Source organism: Dermacentor variabilis, chromosome 7, assembly GCF_050947875.1.
Source record: "Dermacentor variabilis isolate Ectoservices chromosome 7, ASM5094787v1, whole genome shotgun sequence".
Taxonomy (NCBI): Eukaryota; Metazoa; Arthropoda; class Arachnida; order Ixodida; family Ixodidae; genus Dermacentor; species Dermacentor variabilis.
In genome coordinates, this window is record NC_134574.1 from 9,975,653 (window position 1) to 9,995,982 (window position 20,330).

A 20,330-nucleotide genomic window follows, 5' to 3' on the forward strand; every position below is an offset into this window, starting at 1 on the left:
ATGGAGACCACTGAGCATATAGTGCTGAGATGCACAGACCTTCGCCCGACTCTGGCAGAGGGAACAGTGGCAGATATGGAAAGGGCATTGGGTTTTCCAGGGGAACGAGGGCAAATAGACGAAAAAAGAGTGGCAGTAACGAAGGGGAGGCTAGAGGATTGGTGGAGGAAGTCAAGGGATAGATAATACCATAAATCGGGGAGATAATGTTTCCTCTACAGTTTTAGATAGTTATTTTGGGGGGAGGAGGGGAGGGAAAACTAGGTTAAGGAAAAGAGTATATAAAGAGAGGAAAAAAATAATAATAAAATAGGAGGGGGAGAAAAAGGCTAGGTGGCGCCAGCCGCCGCCCGTTACAAAGGGTATAGCCGCCATCCATCCATCAATCCGGACGTAGCAAGATGGAATAAATTTACGCAAACTATACTTCAGCATTTATGCCCTGGTAGAAATTTGGAAAGATACATACTTTTTTGCTGTACAACGTGCCTTACGCTAATAAATTTATTGTTAACCTCGAACACAGACGAGCAACCTGCTTTTGCATTGAAGCACAGTCTTGACTTGACGAAGCAAGTCATCTTGAGTGTCTATGAAACGCGAAAGCCGACTTGGGCGTTTTGAAGTCCGCCTCTTGCTTCGGGTCGACTTCATCAAGTCAAGTCCAAGCCTGATCCAAGCTAGATCTCTGCATTCGGGGGTAGGAAAGTGTCTGCGTTCACCCGGTCGACGGAACGCAGGCGTTAGGTTCACCCAAACGTCACGTCCGGGATGTCGCATTCATTCTTTGTTTTTCGCGTCCGTGATGTCACATCCGTCTTTGGTTTTTGGCGGCAGAATGGCAAGCTCAAAGGTGAGCTACGCTCAAACAACTGGACAAAGATGTGGATAGTTTATTTTTTGGGGCTTGTGCTAGCGTAAGCTATCGTAAGTACTTAACTTTCCCATTCGATGTGCCTCTACTATGCAAACCTACGCTTTCGGCTGCCTGATACTTCATTTCCAGGTTCCTTACCAGCTTGTTTTCCTTGTGACGCATCCCGCGGACCGCCGCACCGATCAGCCAGTGCTATAGTGTACTGGTAAGAGCCTTTTTCACAATCACTTAAACGTAACATTACCTGGTTACGGTGCTGCTACACGGCAGAATGTGTAAATGGCAGATGACCCAAGTGCGCCATTTGCGCGCACTTGTTTAGAGAAAATAAAGAGTATTCATCATTTATCTCGCAATGTAAACGCACATTCCTGACACATGGTTCAGCTCTGCCATCCGCCGACTAAGGGCGGTAGTGAATGAAGTCGCTAAATGAGTGCTTTGCGGCGTCATTGCACGCGCGGGAAACAGCGTTCGTTTACATAGTAATATGAGCCTTTACATAGCAATATCGCTGCGCTGTCAACAGCCATTCTCTGGTAACCTTTCTCCGCAGCGTAACGCTCGAGTGCTCTGTGCAGATGTGACAAAGGTTGTGTATGCGGTCGGTATTTGTGATTTTCTAGAAAGAAGCTTCATTTCAAAGTACATGATCAGGCTGCGTGGTCGTCCATTCTACTAGAGCGGGACAATCAATAAACGATACAAGCATGGACATACACATGCTGTTGCCAAATAACCCTTATGGTGGGTCCATTTAATACTGGTGATTTAATCGTGGATGAAGACTGGGATGTTCTCTTTATGTGCTTGCTTCAAAGTAGGATAAATCGAAACGTGGCCAACAAATTTTACTAGTGTTATAAGGTTTTGTGAGAAAGGGTGTTGTGTGTTGCTTTGTAACGAGTGAATTTTAAGAGTGTGACATTGTCTCCCATCGCACGTGTATATCCCGGCTGGAAGTTATGTCCATGTGCTCAACAGTGCTTCAGGAACCCTCTGAGCGCTTACACGTTGATATTATAGCCACTTGTGAATTCTGGTCCTAATGTAAGCATTAAGGGGTTTTAGCACTCCTCTTAGTGATAACCTTAGACGTTAATTCTATAGTGTATATTGTTAACTGACAAGCTGGGTCTGGTAAGTTTTACATCTTGACACTAAGAACCTGTGGCATGATGAGTTTGCGCAAAAGAACAGTGTAGGTGCCATCATATATACATTCATTGTCATTCACGCACACTATTGGAGGGACTCCAATCTACATTAAGTACAGCGCAATCGGCGCCAGTACCAGTGGTTGCTCAATGTGTGGTTTGGAATTTACGCCAGTGCAATAATCAGTACCATCTTCAATCACGCACTGACTGGACAGCGTTATGTGAACGATATCCTTGAAGGAGTGGTTGATGAGTTTCTCAGCAAAGTCCCGCTGTCACATCTTCCACTTCTGCTGTATCAGCAAGATGGGCCACCTGCATGCAGCAGCAGCCGAGCACGAAACTGGTTGGGTGCTACTTTTCAAATAGATTGGAAGGCATGAGCCTGTAAATAGGCCGGCTAGGTCACCTGACCTCTCTCCGTTAAGTTTCTTTCTTTGGGGTTATGTGAAAGATTGTGCCGGACGTCAGATTAGACGGATGTCAGATTAGTTCAAGGTAAAGATAATGGATGTCTGCCATAGAATTCCGGCATCGGTCATCAAGAAAGCCACTAAAGGTGTGATAAAATAGACAGTACTGCGTAGCTGCAAAAGGAGACCTATTTGAACACGTCCTCGAGGCTGATGTTCAACGGGGCTTACGAATAATTAGATAGTGAGAGCACACAGTTCTTTTTGTCGGTGTGTGTGTGTGTGCCGACATTCTGATTGCCAGTTCGGCTCATAGAAGCGGTATATTTAATTTCGTGAACTCATTGGTTTTGCCTTTTCTCTACAAGTTGGTCGCTTTCCAGTGTGTTTATTTCGCTTTTATTTGTTGACACGAACCTGTTTTTGCAGCACGTATACACTTTCATGAAAAATAAGACGCTCACTTTATATTGGCTTTGGTCCGAAGCAAGTTTCTGGTGTGAAATATAATTCTGGTGTGAAATATAACTTCGCCCGCACTCTTTCGATGCGGTGCGAGCAAAGTCTGGATTTTGAAACATTCTGTGCCTATTACATTGCTCTTCACATTTCGTGTGTGGTCAGAGCTGCACTTTGGCTGCGTTATCAAGGTGCTTTTGTTATCATTTATCAGTCGGCCTTGAGAGAGAGATAATAAGTGTGACGTAGAGAGAAAGGAGTAGCTGCGAAGCTGCGAAACCTGCTGTTGGGGCTCCTTCCGTACCATTATCAAGGTGGTGCGCTGTCTCTTCGGGTTTGCGATAGGCAATGCAATTACTTTCAGTCAGCTTATTTGAGGGCGCTGCTTTATGATGCGGGTGAGAGTTCACTCACATGGTGTTTTTCATAGTTCGTGAGGTTATTTTCCCGTCGGTAAAATTGTACGCAATTAGTATGTGGCTGAAAACACTGCAGTTAGATGTCATTTTGGGATGCCAACAAATGCCTCATTGACACTTTGAAAATTATGAGAGTACTTCTCGAGTTAGATAATTGTAATTACCAAATTAAATCTCAGTAACGAAAGAATTACTGGCTACTACTCCACTTTACTGGAAACAATATGCACTAGGTTTTCTTCGAGTAACGGAACTGTTTTTTTTTAATCTTAGTGCATGATAGCTGTGGAATACTCTCTCTCTTCATCCCTATACCCCTTTCCCCAGTGCAGGGTAGAAAAACGGACATGCGTCTGGTTAACCTCTCTGCCTTTCCTCTCTTCTATTTCTCTCTCTCTATAATTCACTCAGTAACCGTAATGAGGCCAAGCCAGATTCACTCGAAATCAGAATCAACAGCAGTCATGTGCGGCAGCACTTATGCTCGGACTGGCAGAAAAATAAGAGAGGCTGCAGTTTTGCAGAAAGGCGAAGCAGTGTTAGTGATAGCCAAGTATGCGACAATTACACGAAGGAAGATTACACCAGCAAGAGGACTCAGGCTGTGAAATTGAACTGTCTCCTACTATGAGGTCTTGTATATACTTAGCGCTATCACTTCAGTGCTCAAGTCTTCGAGGTCAAGCGAAGTTTCTTGAAGTGCAAGAAATATATATATATATATATATATATATATATATATATATATATATATATATATATATATATATATATATATATGTATCGTAAGGAACTGCTTTATTCCAGCCAAGCTCGGACTACTACCTCGAGGATTAAACTGTGCTGCTGGTGATGATATATGCAGATGGAAAAGATGTGCAGATGATGAAGTTGAAAGTCAGGCATGTGTTGTGCCCATGCTAATTCTCTCTCGCTGTGGAAGCGGCCGCCTGGCAGCGCGTAAGTACTATAAAATGCGTCAAGTATTTGCTTTTAAGCGGGAGACATGCACTATCTCTGTGCCACAGCAACGGGAATCGGGTGGCGTTCTAACAAGCGAGACATGGTAATTGACAGGTGATGTCTGCTGAATGACCGTGGAAAGTCGAATAAAACACGAGAAATTTTTTGCATAAGCCAGGAATGCACACAGGAGTCCAAAGAACTTCGTCACCAGGAGAAAAAGTCACAGCACAGTGGGTCCAGTCGTAACGAAACTTGCGAGCGTCCTGGGAGACGCCGGTGTTAAGCGGGGCGAGGCGTCTGCACTCTGCGAGGCGAGACACAAACTGTTCCAAGAAAGGAACTGATGGGGGTACAGGAGTCGAAAGGAATGATACATCAAGAATGAAACTTGGTGAACAGCCCTAGATGAAGAAAAAATGTTAAAAGCCAGTAGTACGTTGCGTAGCCATGTTAAAGGCGAATGTCATGAACGGCAGGATTGCGTCCCCGTTCGTGTGGCCAGGGTGGATGTACGTACATCGCAATCATGTCAGAGAGGGTATGGTGAAAACACTCCGTCAACCTTTTTGGTCTGCGGATGGTAACTGGAAGTCGTCTTGCAAATTGTGTTAGAGGCGCACAGAACTTCGGTAAGGATAGAAAAGAGGAAGACTGCTGCGGTCACTGAGGAGAATGCGCGGAGCGCTGCAGTGTAAGATAATGTTGTGTGGAAAAAATCGGCGATTTCAGCAGCAGTCCCGGATGGTAGAGATGCTGTCTCCGCATAGCGTGTTGGTCTATGGCCGTTGCAATCTAACAATTTTCATGTAAGGTCATGGGAAGAGGACCGTACAAGTCTATTCCAACTACTTCAAAAGGCGAAGCGGGACAAGGCAGAGGTTGTAAAGAGCCAGAAGGAGCTGTTGGGTTTGCTTTGACAATGAACGCAGGGTGCAACATACTTCGCAACGGCTGAAGATGGGCCAGGCCAGGAGCAGCGACTTCATATTCTGTTGTAAGTCTTGTAGTAGCCTAGATGACCAGTCGTCGCATGATCGTGAAAGGCTTCAAGCACCTCACATTGCACAGAACATGGTATGACCGGGACCCATTTGTTGCCATCGATCTGATAAATGTTGCGATGTAAAACCCCATTGTGCAGCTTGAATTGATTAAGTTGTCGACGAAGTCTGGCATTTGGAGGCGACGAAGAATCTTCCATGCGTTGGAGAATAGTTCAGCAGTATGGGTCGACGCGTTAGTGGGACACAAGGACAGATGGGCTGTCGTGTCTTAGCCATTCGAGGGTTACAATGGGTAAAGCCGATGAAGAGGACTCGGGACGTACACAATCACGGAGAGGTTATGGTGAATCGTCATGATTCGGCAGAGGGTAGCAAGAGAGAGCATTGGTGTCTTGATGCTTCTTTGCAGCCCTGTAGGTGACATTGAAATCGTACTCCTGTAGGTGAAGCACACAGCAACCCAGGTGACCTGATAAATTCTTTAGCGATGAAAGCCAGCACAGTGTGTTATGGTCGGTAACGACTGTGAAATGGCGGCCATGAAGACATGGGTGAAATTTTTGCACTGCCCAACAGCAAGGCACTCCTGCTTGGTTATGGTGTAGTAATTTTCTGCACTGGTTAGTGCGCGACTAGCATAAGCAATTACTCGTTCGCGGAATGTGTTGTCACATTGCAGTAGAATGGCACCGAGACTGACTGCTAGCATCGGTGTGAAAGATGGTGGGCGTGGTCGGATCAAAGTGGCACAGTACTGGGTCTGACGTCAAGGCATGTTGCAAAAGCAGGAAAGCATGTTCACATTCGTCAGACGAAACAAAGGGTGCATTACTGGCGAGGAGTTGATGGAGCGGGGACGTAAACGTAGCGAAGTTGCATATGAAGTGCCGGAAGAAGCAAGTCCAGGAAAACTGTGCATGTCTTTTTGACGCAGTGGACACAAAATTCGAGGATGGCAGTAAGCTTCTCGGGGTCCGGTCGAATACCTTCTTTGAAGACTATGTGCCCCAGAACTTTGACGGCCTTGCTGGCCAAACTGCATTTGTGTGTGTGTGTGCGTGTGTGTGTGTGCGTGTGCTGAGCTGCAAACCAGCATTTGCAAGACAGGCAAGGACTTCATCAAGATGTTGCAAATGTTGTGAGAACATGGTTGAAAACACAATGTCGTCGAGATAGCACAGACAGGTTTTCCATTTCAAGCCACACAAGACTTATCGATCATGCGTTCGAATGTGGCAGGCACATTGCAGAGACCAGAAGGCATCGCACTGAACTCGTAGAGCCCATCAGGGGTAGCAAACGTCGTTTTTGCTTTGTCGGATTTGGAAGTCGGTATTTGCCAGTAGCTTGGTCTAAAGTCAAGGCTAGAAATATATTCAGCACCGTGGAGTGAATCTAGTGCATCATCCATCCGTGACACGGGGTAAACATCTTTGCGCACGATTTTGTTCAGCGCACAGTAATAGACGCAAGAACACACTGAGCTGTCTTCGTGACAATTGCAACGACATGAGTGTCAACAGCTCAAGTGACAGTTGATCCACGAGGCAACAGTTGGGGTTCGATTTGGTTTATTACAGTAAGCAATGCAGACCCCTCAGAGAAGCGAATAAGGCCAGGGGTAATCAGAATTGCTCGAGATAGGGTATGGTCATAGGGTAGAATGAATATGCCGCCATCCACAATGTTACAGGAGTTGACACCTATAATCTCTTCTCTAGGTGGCCAAAGAACGTAATCGGAAGAGGTGACGAGACAAATGCGTTCTTCGAGGTTAGGAAGAGAACTGCCAGTGGCATCCAGTTGTGTGAGGCGCTGACGACAAGACATAGAAGCAAACGCCAAAGATAAGAAGTCCCACCCCAAGATGAGTTCATGGGTCACTCACGAAATACCGCAAAAGCAATGTGGTGAAGAATTTAGTCTATGGACACACGAACAGTACACGGTGCGATTGGACGAATAATAACGTTGGCCGCTGCACAAAGAGAAAGGCCGGAGTAAGGCAATTCTTGTGTTTTATAGAGTCCCGAACAGTCACATGGCAATAATCGCCAAGCGTCTTGTAACATAGAGCCACCTTAGAATTGCATCAAACAAAGATGATGGATGCAGCCAGTCTTGCCAGATAACTACATTTTGACTATTCTGTATTGTTTGCATTTGTTGTGCAAAAGGAATTCTCGCAGAGAGTTTTATCTTCAGTGGTCTTCAGTTGACATCATCTGCTACAACTAGCACATAAGTTAACTCCATAGCACCACTAGGATGGAGACATTGTGTCGTGGGATGCTTCCTTAAAAGTGGACAACAAGATTCTAAAGGAAAAGTGTGAGATGGTCACAGTAATAACCAAGGCATTTAGCATGGGAGTGACCCAGCTATGAAGGTATTATCAGATGTGGACAAGCATATAATACTAAATGGCGCCTTGCACGAGCCCCAAGTGTCAAATGTAATGAGTATTGTGCATTGAAAGGGCCAAAAATGTTTTGTACATGCAAGGGAACACTATGGGCATTTGATAGCAGTTGCTTAGATGTACTACATTAACAGGAACCAAACAAACTCCCTTAGACATAAGCATGCAGCAAATTCAAGGCCTAGATGAAGCTTCAAAGAAGTAACTGCATTTCGTGTAGGATAGGTGTGAATGAACTTTGTGCATGAGATCAGTGACAAAAACACTAAATGAATGCAGTGCAGTGTCTGTATCATAACTTGTGCAGACCAAACTAGCCTGAAGTTTCAGCGTTCCTTGTCAGTTCATTTAAATAGGCACTACATTGTTCAAAGTGCAATATTGTTCTACAAAACATAATATGCAAGATGTAGCATGCTAACCCTCGTGGCTCAACAACTACTGAACCGAAACCTCAATGAGCAGTGAAGCTTCCTTGTCATTTTCATCGTAACCATACTTTTGCTCTTGAAAATGAACCTCTTTAGTGAATTTGCTTGTGTATTAATTTTTCTTTAGGCAAGTATTTTTTATACATGTTAATGTCTCAATCCTGCTTTCTCTTGCAGGAGCTAAACAAAATGCCTCTTATTTCAATTTGATCTTTTGACCTAGGAAGCCATCATCTGGTGCTGTGTACAGCAAGCACATGCTTCGGGCAAGGAGGGAGCCAGCACCATATCTACATCAGCAAGAACCTCGGTGCTCAAAATAAACATTTTCTGTGCAAATAACTGTCTTGTTATACTTCCAGCATGAATTATTAAGTTTCTTTTGCCTTCACATGCAGGAAGGTTTATAGGAATAAATAGTGACTGTTGAATGCCCAGGAAAAGCCTTGAAGCCGTTTTACTTGTACAGTGATAAAGTACATGTGTACTTGAACTTGATAGTACAGAAACGAAAGGCAAAGAAACAGGCAAAATGCTTGGGGCAGCAGTGGTATAAATGGTAGATGAACACAGCTAATTGTGCTGTCCAGTTTCATTCAGTTTGACCAAGTGTTGCAAGAATTGCCTTCAATATGAATCATTCAGTTTAGCCAGCTAAAGTCGAACTCGTACAAACTTTGGAATGTCTGCTGAGAATTTTAGCATAAATGGTATGTGTGCATCCTTCAGCAGCACTACAAGCCCAATAAGGTTTTTGCGTTACTGTCCCCCCTTCCTTGGGGTTATGGCAGTGTCTACTTCAAGTGCTTGAGGGTATAATGGAGAATGACTCCAATTTGCTATAAAGATGTGCAGTGTTGATGCAGAAATGAGAAGGCTATATAAATATGCAGGACAAGAGCTGGTAGGCCTGGTTATAAGCATGAATTAGAAATTTATAGACCAAAGGCAATACGAATACAATATGTTAAATTACATCCATATGTGGGAACTGCCCACATGAAAGGAAAGAAAGTGCAATACTTGCAACCTACCAACAGAAACATCAGTCTAGGGAAGGATTCTGTAAGGATCCACTAAGTGGACTATTTCAGCACACACTGATTAGGTAGCGCTCTAAGTTGGTAGAGCAAGCAGCAATTGTCACCGTGGGCTCTTGTGCTCTATTCATTCAGCGTGTACTGGAATGGACAGTCCACTTAGTCAACACTTACAGACTAGCCCCCTAGGGCTGTGGAAGCACGCAGTATATTAAGCTTAAGTCTGGAGTGCTACCTCCTACTTATGTGGCAAGTCCTCCTGTTTACCTGTTCCTTTCAACTGAGAGCTGAGCACCGCCTAGGTTAAGTCAGAAAAAGCAACCAGCGTCCATAGAATTCAAACTATTACTATTTGCCCTATAAAAGGGGACAGTGGAGCTTAAAATGACACTTGACTTGGGCCATATTTTTCGCGATATGCCCGAGAATATTGGGATTTCCCATCAATTTTACCCTTCCTACATCACATAGCGAACAACCTGAAAACTTAACACTGTTGCGCAGAGCGATGAAGGGTCAGGATTTGAGCGAGAAAACAACACACGACACCTGAGCGCAAACTATGAACTGGTTTTTTTTTCTGCAAGTGAAGTGTACATAAAGCCTACACGCATGCACAGGAGTCCTCTTCCCGGTCTACCTACACCCTCTATTGTCAGCGATTATGCTAATCTCTTTATTGCTGAGTGAAATAGACGGCGGGCTGACATATGAGCCCTGTGGGTCCACCTTGAGGTTTTATGCTTCCACGACTTCTCTTTTCCTTTGGTTCCTACTTTTCAGCAGAATCATTGTCTTGTGATAATCACCAGTTGATAGTTTGTGCTCAGGTGTCGTGTGTTGTTTTCTCGCTCAAGTCCTGTCCCTTCGTCACTCCGCACAACAGTGTTAAGTATGTCGAACCAACTAGCCCACTGCACAATTTTCCTGAACTTGAAAACAATTGTAAACTAAAGTCCGTGAGAAACGAAGTGTTGTGCCATGACATACAGATTTATGCATGATCACTTTGCTATATAAAAATACAATTTTAGCCAATGTTAACAAAGAGCTTCACTTTTGGAGTTCACTTAAATAATGTCTGTTATGCATTGTGACAGTACGAGGTCCTGGAGATGCTACTGTGGAGATATGTCAACATTGAGCCTATTCCTGTTTAATCTATGGATAGATGCCTTCACGAAGAGTTGGAGAAACTGCACAATACAATGTTTTATATCACATGTAATAATTATGCTGTGATAAAGTGTACACGCTGAGCTTAATGTTTTAGAAAAGCTCAAGAAAAGGCTCCAGAATAGGTATGATGGATAGGCAACCTTTTATTTGGCTCTCTTCATAGTGAAGTCTGGACGCATCACCTCAGCCACACTTAGTAATATTTGTGGGCTCGTACTGCCCATGCCTTTACTGCACAAGTTGCCTTGGTGCTCCCAGTCTTGACAGGTAACACTTAAGCACCCTCTCATGCACATGTTTGTTTCAAAGCTACAGTTGCTAACTAAAGTAACTCCCACATGCGATTCTGTAACTCTAGACCTAACTGCAAAAATGCATGCAGTACTACGAGTTTGGCATGGAGTTCACATGATATGTGCACAACTTCAAATTTCGTATAGGCAACAGATAACTGGTAACCTGTTAGAGTAACAAAATGGATGCCAAGGAAAATTCACCCAAAGCCTTAGGCAGGATAATGAGGTGTTGTGATGAGATAAATAGCAATCACATTTGATAGACTGACTAAAAGCTGGCAGGGGTATTGCATTTGACATGATTGAAATGAGCTGCAGCATGGCATGGTAACTGTGGCAGCCTTTACAATGCCGCACTCTCTGAATTACACTTGTGTGCACCCATATGCTGCAGCGACCAACTGTTTTTATTCAAGAAAGCCAGGTTTGTGGTTCAGCACACATCATACGCTGGCAAACTCACTGATGAGTCAACTCCCTCAGATCATCCCATGAGTCTGAGTGAGCCCAGCTGAGCAGTATTTTGGCGAGTTTGAGCCCGAGTGAGCTCGGCTGAGTAGTATATTCTTATGAGTTCAAGTGAGCAGCTAAGTAAAATTTTGGCGAGTCTAGATAGGGAGTTCCGATTATTTTGCCAACATATATATGGTCCGTGTACTTTCGAAATTCAGGTACGACACTTGCGCATAGGTTGGAAATTAAGCTTCTCGCCAAGTGACTACTGCAGAAATGATCATAGAGCTAGAGAAGAACGATACGCCTTAATGATGCAGCGTGCCGCGCGGGATCCATATGTGCAGCGTTCCGGTGGATGGGTGCGTGTTTGGGAAATTAAGGGGTTTCGACCCATCCACAGATAATTTCCATAATACCTTTCTCCATAGTGTATTTTTGCGATAGCAATTTTTGGACACCCCAAGCGAATTTTCGCCATCGCCCTGATGTTTGGTTTAAAGTCTAAGTGTGACAAAAATTACAGTGCCCCGTTCCATCCCACATGCTGGGGGTAATTGCGAATGAAAGGGTGCGAGGGTGAGCCGAGAAGGATGGCAGCTTTATGCGCGCTGTCCACGTCCCGTGATCAAGCGCGCGCTAGGGTAGGAGAGCGCGCGACGTCTCTTGCCCGGCCGTGCCCGTGCATATGGCTGTCCGCGCGCAGCAGAGTGCATATACACGGCCCGCGCGTGCCACATTTTTTTAAGTAATTTGCGGCCGGTGTAAAGGCGGCAAGCCGACGTGGCTGCTGGTTTCACGAGTGTTGGAAGTAGCGTTATCTAAGTTTCTGACGAAACTTAGAGAACAGTGACTTAAAACAGTGACTTCCTTAGAGGGGCCAAAATTTTGGGGCGTATGAGCGGCACGTATAGTAGAATGCAGTGTTCCATTGTAAAAAAAATTTTGATGTAACAAAGTAGATTGCTGAGTGTTAGGTCTTTGTTACATCAAGGTTCAACAAAAATTAAGCGCTGGAAATCAGCGCTGGACGCATATGCAACTCCTTACTCCACACTGAAAACATTTGAGAAAACATTTTTTAAAAATACTTTGTACATTTGTATAAATCCCTACCTGCAGATATTCCTCTGGGTTAGCCTAATTATGTGCTGCCTACTTACTGACGCAGCATACGTATCATTGCGAAATTTATAATTTTTTGCTTTTAGAAAAAGCATCGAGTTATTGAATTTTGCGAACAGAAAAAAAAATTGCAACTTCCAATATAGCGCGCTTCCTAGGCTATTAAATAGCTACAATGTTCAAGGAACGTACTGTTTCCATGAATGGTTTACTCATGCAGTAAGATGTACTGCTCCTACACCTTGTAATAAAAAGCATATGCATAGACACATAGCAGCTGATATTCTTGCTTATTTTCTCATCACAGAGGTAGATGGGGCACATGAACCTATATGCTCACACAAATCAACGTGTCCAACTACTGCGGAGACATGGCAACGAATTATTTGATTACATTGTACACCACAAGTGCGAGGTTTGCGCATTAATTTGACTTCATGAAACCCTATTTATACTACAGGCTTTACGGCAATGCTTGCATGCAGTGCGGTGAAGCGCTCGACAAAACTGCACATATTATATGGTTTGTTTGATATTAACTCGAGATGCAAACGTTTGTGCAGGCAGGCAAGCAATGTTTCCATTCACGCAGCGCACCAAAAGAGCGTGGTATATGCATTGATCTGGTTTCATGACATCGTACTTTTGCCACTAGCTTTACGGCAGTGCTTGTGTATAGTGCTGCGAAGCACGACGGAACTGCACATTATTATACGGTGTGCTCGAAATCCACTCGAGATGCAAACGTTTGTGCAGGCAGGAAACGAATGATTTAATTCACGTAGCACAACACGAGAGCGCGCTCTATGCAGTCCTTTGATTTAATAAAACTCTATTTCTGCCACAGGCTTCACAGCAATACTTGTGTAGAGGGCTGTGAAGCTCGACGCAGCTGTAACAACATCCCACGGTACACCCGATTTTTACCGAGTTTGTTTCAAAGGGCCCCTCACAGGCTACATAACAAATTTTGATTATACGCTGAAAGTTGTTACGTGCCCTCTAAGAAGTGTTCTACCGCAAGCATTTTTCAAATTGGTTCATTAACAGCAGAGAGAGAATGATTGAAGTGCCGCGAACACATGATTTCAGGAGGCGAACGTCGCCGCCTATATAAACACTCTCTCGACTTTCCCCGTTTCGCCTGTGTAAGCAAATTTCCTTCACTGCGTTCTCCCATACCGGAGCCGAGGGGTCGCGCGGCGGGTATACCCTGCCATCTTCTTTTTTTCACCGTCACCGGCACACTTCCGGTGACGGTGTCGCGCGAGCTCTTGCTGTTGTCTCGTTTCCTGTAGCCGACGATAATGCGCACTCTACACGAGAACACGTGATTAGCGCTATAAGTCAGTGCCCCAGCACTGAGGCAAACGCGAGAGGATGAAAGAGCATGATCGCAATGCTGGAACACAGTAGACAATGACGTATAGTTTCGTTCTCTGCGCGAGTGCAAACGTCGGAAAAAGGAGACGAAACGGAAATTCATCTCTCTTGCTACAGTGCGAAGTAAAACAAAACACCCAGACATTCGGGTTGTATTTTTCATTATTTCTCTAAACTTTAATTAGTCCACTGAAGCAACAGATTCAACAAATAACTGATGCTGCCTTGAATCTAACTCACGTGTTACTCTGAGTGCCATCACAGCACAGCCTGTGCTCCTATGCAGCAGCAAAGTTACGGGCATTCATCTGCTTGCTGCTGCGATAACATTATGACACTAGAACTCAGAGGTACGATTTTTGTTGTGTGAGGTTATAGATAGCCAGTAGGCTACTTGTCTGATGTTAAATGCTATGACCCACTGGCAATCCACGATGCACTCAATGAAAACGTTTTTATGCTGTGTGCGGCGTGACTCACCAGTGACCCACACGCAAGAATTCTCGCTCTTGTGTTGCCATCTGAGGTTTGAAATAGCAACTAATATATCTTTTTACTGCACTGGACATGGGGTGGCATGTTTGTTTCGGAGAGTGGAGTGGCGGCACATTTCTCAGTTGGGTTTCTTGCAAACTTTTCGCCGCAGTTCTTGAAATACGTGCCGTTGGAATAAGTACCTGCATTTTTCTTGCTACTCCCAAACTTTTCAGCGTGTCTCATAGATAGATCCTCATGCCCCTTATGGATGCAAAAAAAAGCACAATGCAGAGGAAACAAATAAACTTCGTTTTGGGCCAGAAGAATGCATCAGCAACTTCGCGATCACCAGCGGATGAGTCAAGTGCTTCAGTGTCAGATGTTCAGCAGTGGACAGACAGTGAAATCAGTGAGAAAGATAGTGTTTACGAACCATCACAGACCTCAGCCAGCATGTCGAATGGAGAGCGAGACCTGACTGATGATTCTGAGGTGAATGATTCAGGATACGATGCTCTCATTTCTCTCAGCCCATGTCTAGAGAAATGGACACCGGCAACAACCACTTCGCCTAGTGTGACACCACAATCTAGGCCGCCCACTATCATTCAGTTGCCATCTAGCCGTTATGCCCCATCTTTATGTTCACTGTTTATTACGGATGACATTTGGCAAATGTGGTCAATGAAACAAACAGGTTCACACAACAAGTGTTGAAGTCAACTACTCCTAAATCTAAATCACGGTTGAAAATTGGACTCAAACCAATGCCAAAGAAATGAAAGCATTTATTCGAATACTGATTTGTATTGGTCTCCTCTGTCTTCCTACTCCCAAATCTAAATCAAAGTTGAAAAATTGGATGGAAACCAATCTCCAACAAACGAAAGCATTTGTTGGAATACCAATTTGTATTAATCTCGTCCATCTTCCTATCTGAGTCACTACTGGGCAAAAAGTAACCTCTATGGTGTTGAACTCATTCGTCAAAATATGAGCCGTGACCGCCTTTTCCCTACTTTTGAGGTTCCGGCATTTTGCGGACAATTAACTGGTTGCAGAGTTGCAGGATCATGTCTTTAAGATTCATCCTCTGGTAGAGAAATTGAACCAAAATATTTGCCACTGTGCTTGAGCCGGGAAAGGAGGTTGTGATAGATGAAACAATAGTGCCATGGCGTGGCAGACTTTCGTTCTTACAGAGTCAGGCTGTTCAAGGCATGTACCAAAGACGGTTACAGGCTAAAGGTTGATGTATATGCCGGAAAGTGTGACTGAACAGTTGGCATCGGACATGCCGAAGATGTATGCTTGAAACTCCTGCAAAATTACAAGGAAGTCGCGTGCCCGCTGTACGTAGACAACTTCTACATGAGCTTGCCGCTCACTCTTCGCCTTCTAAAGGAAGACACTTTCATTCGTGGCACAGTTCGCTCAGTGAGGAAAGGGCTGCCAAAAGATCTCACTGAAGTAAAGGTTGCAAATGGCAGTGTTACCGGACTTCAGTCCAAAAATGGAGTGAAGGCACTGAAGTGGATGGACAAGAGGCCTGTTCTGATACTCACACCTGTCGCCAAATATGAAGCAACTTTGGTGGACAGTGGGAAGAAAACAAGGGACGGCGCACCAATCATGAAACATCAGGCCCGTCTCGATTACAATGCAGCAAAAAAGGGCGTCGACTATAGTGACCAAATGACGTTATACCACAACTGCTTTAGAAAAGGACTCAAGTGGTACAGAAAGGTAGCTGTTGAGTTGCTTGTTGGAAGTGCCATCATAAATGCGTGGAACATTCGTGGCATGCTTGAAGGAAGCTCTACGCCAATTATAAAATTTCAAGATGAACTGGCTCATTCACTGTTCGGCCCTCGTCAAGACAACATCGAAGAAACTCGTGGGAGAAGTGTCCACATGCTAAGAAAAACTGGCACATCGGCACACGACACTCAGTGGCACTGCACTGGCTGCTATGCGGCCAACAGTACCAGCAATAGCCCAAACACTACGGTGAGAGTGAGAAAAGTGACCACTTTCTGTGAATAACGCTTCGGCAAGCCATTCATCTGTTTGTTGTGCTTTAATTCTAAGCACAAGTAACCTGAGAAGCAAGCTAGCTTCAACTGTAAAATGAGTAGGATGAAAACTTCAAGACATGGCTAATGTTCATACTAAATTTTAGCCTTTCTCTAACTAATTAATATTTCTAACACAGGAACTGACTTCTTGTCTTTTCTAATGGCAAGCACTTTGTAGTTCAACATAGGTTTCTAGCATCTTGAATCCATTGAGGGGCTACAGAATGTATTAAAGAAAGATAAAAATGCATAATGTTGTGCTGAATGTGATCAAGACACATGTACAAGAAACTATAGTTATTAGTTCGATGAGGACAGTAATGTGCTTTAGAAAGTTAGAAATTTGTTACCAACTTGCCCACATTCACATCTTAACAGATTTAACAATGTTTCCACTACGTGGAGAACCTTGATCTACAGTGCTTTTATCACCCTGAAGAAGGTTGGTGTTCCTATTATAACACGTGTACTTAAGAAGCTCAATCTCTCAGGATTTCATGTTGTTTTACTTGACATAAGCTTACGAGGCTTACAGATTACGTGCTCGTATCTCAACGTAAACACTAACTTCCTTTTCAATGATTTTCATTTCTGTAAAAGCACAGTAAATTTCGTCAGACGAGAAGTGCAAATGCGTTTTTTATTCTTTCATACTTGGTGCTTGCTATTATACAACTTACTTATATAACAACTCGCTTGTTTAGAAAACTCATAAAAAACACTCCCCCCACCTTTTTCTTTTTCTTCTTTTACTTTCAATTGACTCTGACTTTCATTATGTTAATAAACTTCAGAAGAGCTTGCTCTCAGGCTAGTTTGTACACACTGCTAAGAATGAAAAAATGGAGAGAAATTGGGACAAGAAAGAAAGGCCTACAGAATGCTGATTTGCGCGCAGCAATTTATATCAAGGATGGGGTGCTGGACCAGGGAAGCTAAGAAGCCGTCACAACAAACTAGGGGAGCTAGGTAAATGGCTTCGATGTCCACACAGAAACATAAATATAGGCATGTTAGAGAATGCTGTGTCATTCAACAACCCCGTGAATGTTGAAAAGTAGGACAGTGATTAACTGAAAAGAGTTTCAGAGAGCTCCAGGGAGTGGGGAGATGGATACGGTAAGGGGGCTAGGCTGGTGACGCGCATTAAGGGCATCAAGAATGAAGTGAAAAATTATGGAACATAGGGGGATTGTCTCATCACTGCTCCATCGCTCTACACCAGATAGCCGTGGCCAGTTGCCTTAGCCGAGATTCACCTACCCTGCCATAGCATGTGCTGTGCTTGCTGCTCTGCAGTCTTTAAGATAGGCAGGTGTCAGGGAAGCATGCCCATAATGCCTGCAATTAAGTAATAGGCGACTTGCAAAATAGTGCCCGCTCTCTTCCATACACAGCCATGGCTGAACCACTCACTAGCAAATCTGGTAAGAAAATAACGCTGACCTCCACTGTTACTTGGGCTGTAACAAGTCTGGGCTGCAAACAAGAAGACACAAGACAGAGCACTGTCATGTTTTTAGCACAGCTCGCTTTCCTAAGTAATGTACCAACAAGGTCATAATATACATTATATAAATACATCAATTTGTAAACAAAATGTTATTTTTAATATAGTCATTTTTAAAAACAGCACCAGGATGATAGCATAATTTTAGGCGTAGTGGCTGCATGCCTTAGCAATGACAAACTTTTGTCAGAAGTTAAGCAAAGTTGTTTTGGCAACGTAAAAATGTGCATCCTCATTGCTAAAGCATTCCTGTCCGGGGAGTGCTAGGAGTTTGTCTTGGTGTGATGTAAAACCCTCCACACATTTATATAGTGCGAGAGAGAGAGGTGATGGGGGAGTGGTAGTGGCCAGTGGAGAATCCTTCCCTGAAATAAATTTCTGGCTACGTCACTGAATGTCTGCAATGCCTTGTAATAGCAACAGGTCTTGGATGGAAACACTATAGATGATACCAGTGAACCTATTGAGCCTATTCCTGTTTAGTGAGATGATGGATGTTTTCCCAAAGAATTATATAAACTGTACAATGGAATGTTTTGTACCACCTGTAATAACCATGCTGTAAGAAAAAACAGAAAGGCTGAGCTTAAATGTTGTAGGAAATCTCTTAAGAGGCTCGAGGATAGGTATAGATGACTAACTCCCGTATTCTCCACTCAACACTCCACCTGGATTCAAATGCACAGCAGCCCCGCTCCTTGACAGAGGCGGTTGCTTAGCTTTAATTAAACTTCATGTCAATTACTGTGAAACACAGCGTCGTCTTCAGTCTAGGGGTGGCACCGCGCTCAGCTCAGTGGAATGAAGCTTCCAGTCATAGATGGTTTCAGAATACAGGGTAAGTGACCTCACATTTTACTCTCTTCGTCGTGAAGTCTAGACACCAAAGCCTCGGTTTGAACAAGTAATGCTTTAAGCGCTCTCTCATGCATATGTTTGCTTTAAGGCAGAGTCAGCTTACTATTTCCTGCTTCTCCCACATGCAAATGACACAAAAATATCTCAATAAAATGATTGTGATTTAAGTGGTACACACTCTCTGCAATGTGATTAAATGTTTGTAATAAAAGAAGCACTACTCATGTGCTGGTCAGCATCTGCAGCAATATGTTCACCAAGATATTTTTTTGTCTCAATATATTCGATATTGTTGCAAATTTAAGAGGTTTTGCAGCTAACATGTAGCTGTTTACTTGTGTCTCGAGAACATACAGCTTTAGGTGAGAGGGGCGCTATATTGCATGAGACAAAGGAACATTTTTAGACTGCTTGTTTTATTTTTGTGCGAAAAACAATTGTGAAGGTTTTAATTGAAAAGTAATACAGCAGGTGTTGGCAACGCGAACAAGCCATGCAAAGTGTAAGCATTAGAAATGAACTATCCAGATGAGGACCCCCCACCCACTGATATATGTCAATGCTATAATATCAAATGCTGTGACATTTAACACATATGGTAACTAAAAAAAAGGATAACTAAAGCAAGAGCAGCATTAATAAAACAACAATATCAACTGCAAAATTTATATAATTTTTCTCAAAAATTTTATCTTCACATAAACTCTGGCCTCACACACAGTGGGCACCTTTGCTAACAACCTTCACATTTCACTAGTTCTAATTCTAGCTTCCCTCTAGCTTCTAGCTTGATTCTAGCTTCTAGCTCAACTGCAATGTTTTGAACGTCAGGGCATGTGCAAGTGAAAATTAGTTTGTGATGGCCATGTGGATCTGTTTCTCTGCCTGAATAATAGGGAGAGGAGGGCAATATAATTGCCTTGAGAACTATTAAGCAGAAGTAGCATGGTGGATGAGGAGCAGTGGCTGGGATAAAACATTTCAGGAGTTCAATGTAGTAAGGATACAGGAGTAATATGATTAACTTCGCAAGAATATGAGGCCATTATAACACTAAGGGAAACAGACTGGCCCATCACAATGAATTTTCAAATATTGTAACTGATCTAGAACACCTTGCACGGCTGCTGTAATTAGGAAAAAAAATGTAGCATTGTCTTAAAAAGACAGCTTTTTTGTTTTTTTACTCTGCTATGCCACTGTATACATTATTACTATTACTTTTTTTTCTTTTGGAACAGAAAGTCACCATATGCCTGGAGGTTTTAGATCACCTTCTTGGTGTGCTCCCGATATATGAACAGTTCGAAAACATTAACATTGTTGCTTGGTTTATTGCCCAAGTAGACCGGCACGGAACGACTGACTAAGGAAGCAGGCATGTGAATATGCACACCCTGTATCCAATCAACCCCTATATCAATCAATTTTGTACAATTAGACCTCCATATATTGAACTTTAATGTAACAAACCGTTTTGGTGTGCATATAGAAATCTTCAATTTATTGTATTCTGTTTATCTGCAATTTCAATTTACTGAAATTATAAATTCTTCTAAAACTTAAATGAGGATATGTGTTGCATTTGAACTGTAAATTCTATGGACGTACAAGCGCTTTTCGGGAGTAAAGCTTCACGATTTCCTTCCCAAGTTTATTCGACTTAAGGACAAAATTCTGCAGCAAAGTTATAAAACGACCACAGGTGACAAGCAGCTGAATGCGAGGTATCTGGTACAGACCGACGGGGGAAAACTTACAAATCAAAATAGCACACATT

At 43.4% G+C, this 20,330-nt stretch overlaps 1 long non-coding RNA gene across 1 annotated transcript; it reads left to right on the forward strand.

Annotated features, from left to right (window-relative positions):
• Positions 1–709: 709 nt before the first annotated feature.
• Positions 710–8,487, forward strand: LOC142587314 (uncharacterized). Its single transcript, XR_012829459.1, has 3 exons — positions 710–927; positions 4,136–4,288; positions 8,375–8,487. It is a non-coding gene; the product is annotated as an uncharacterized LOC142587314 (long non-coding RNA).
• The last annotated feature ends 11,843 nt before the right edge of the window (positions 8,488–20,330 follow it).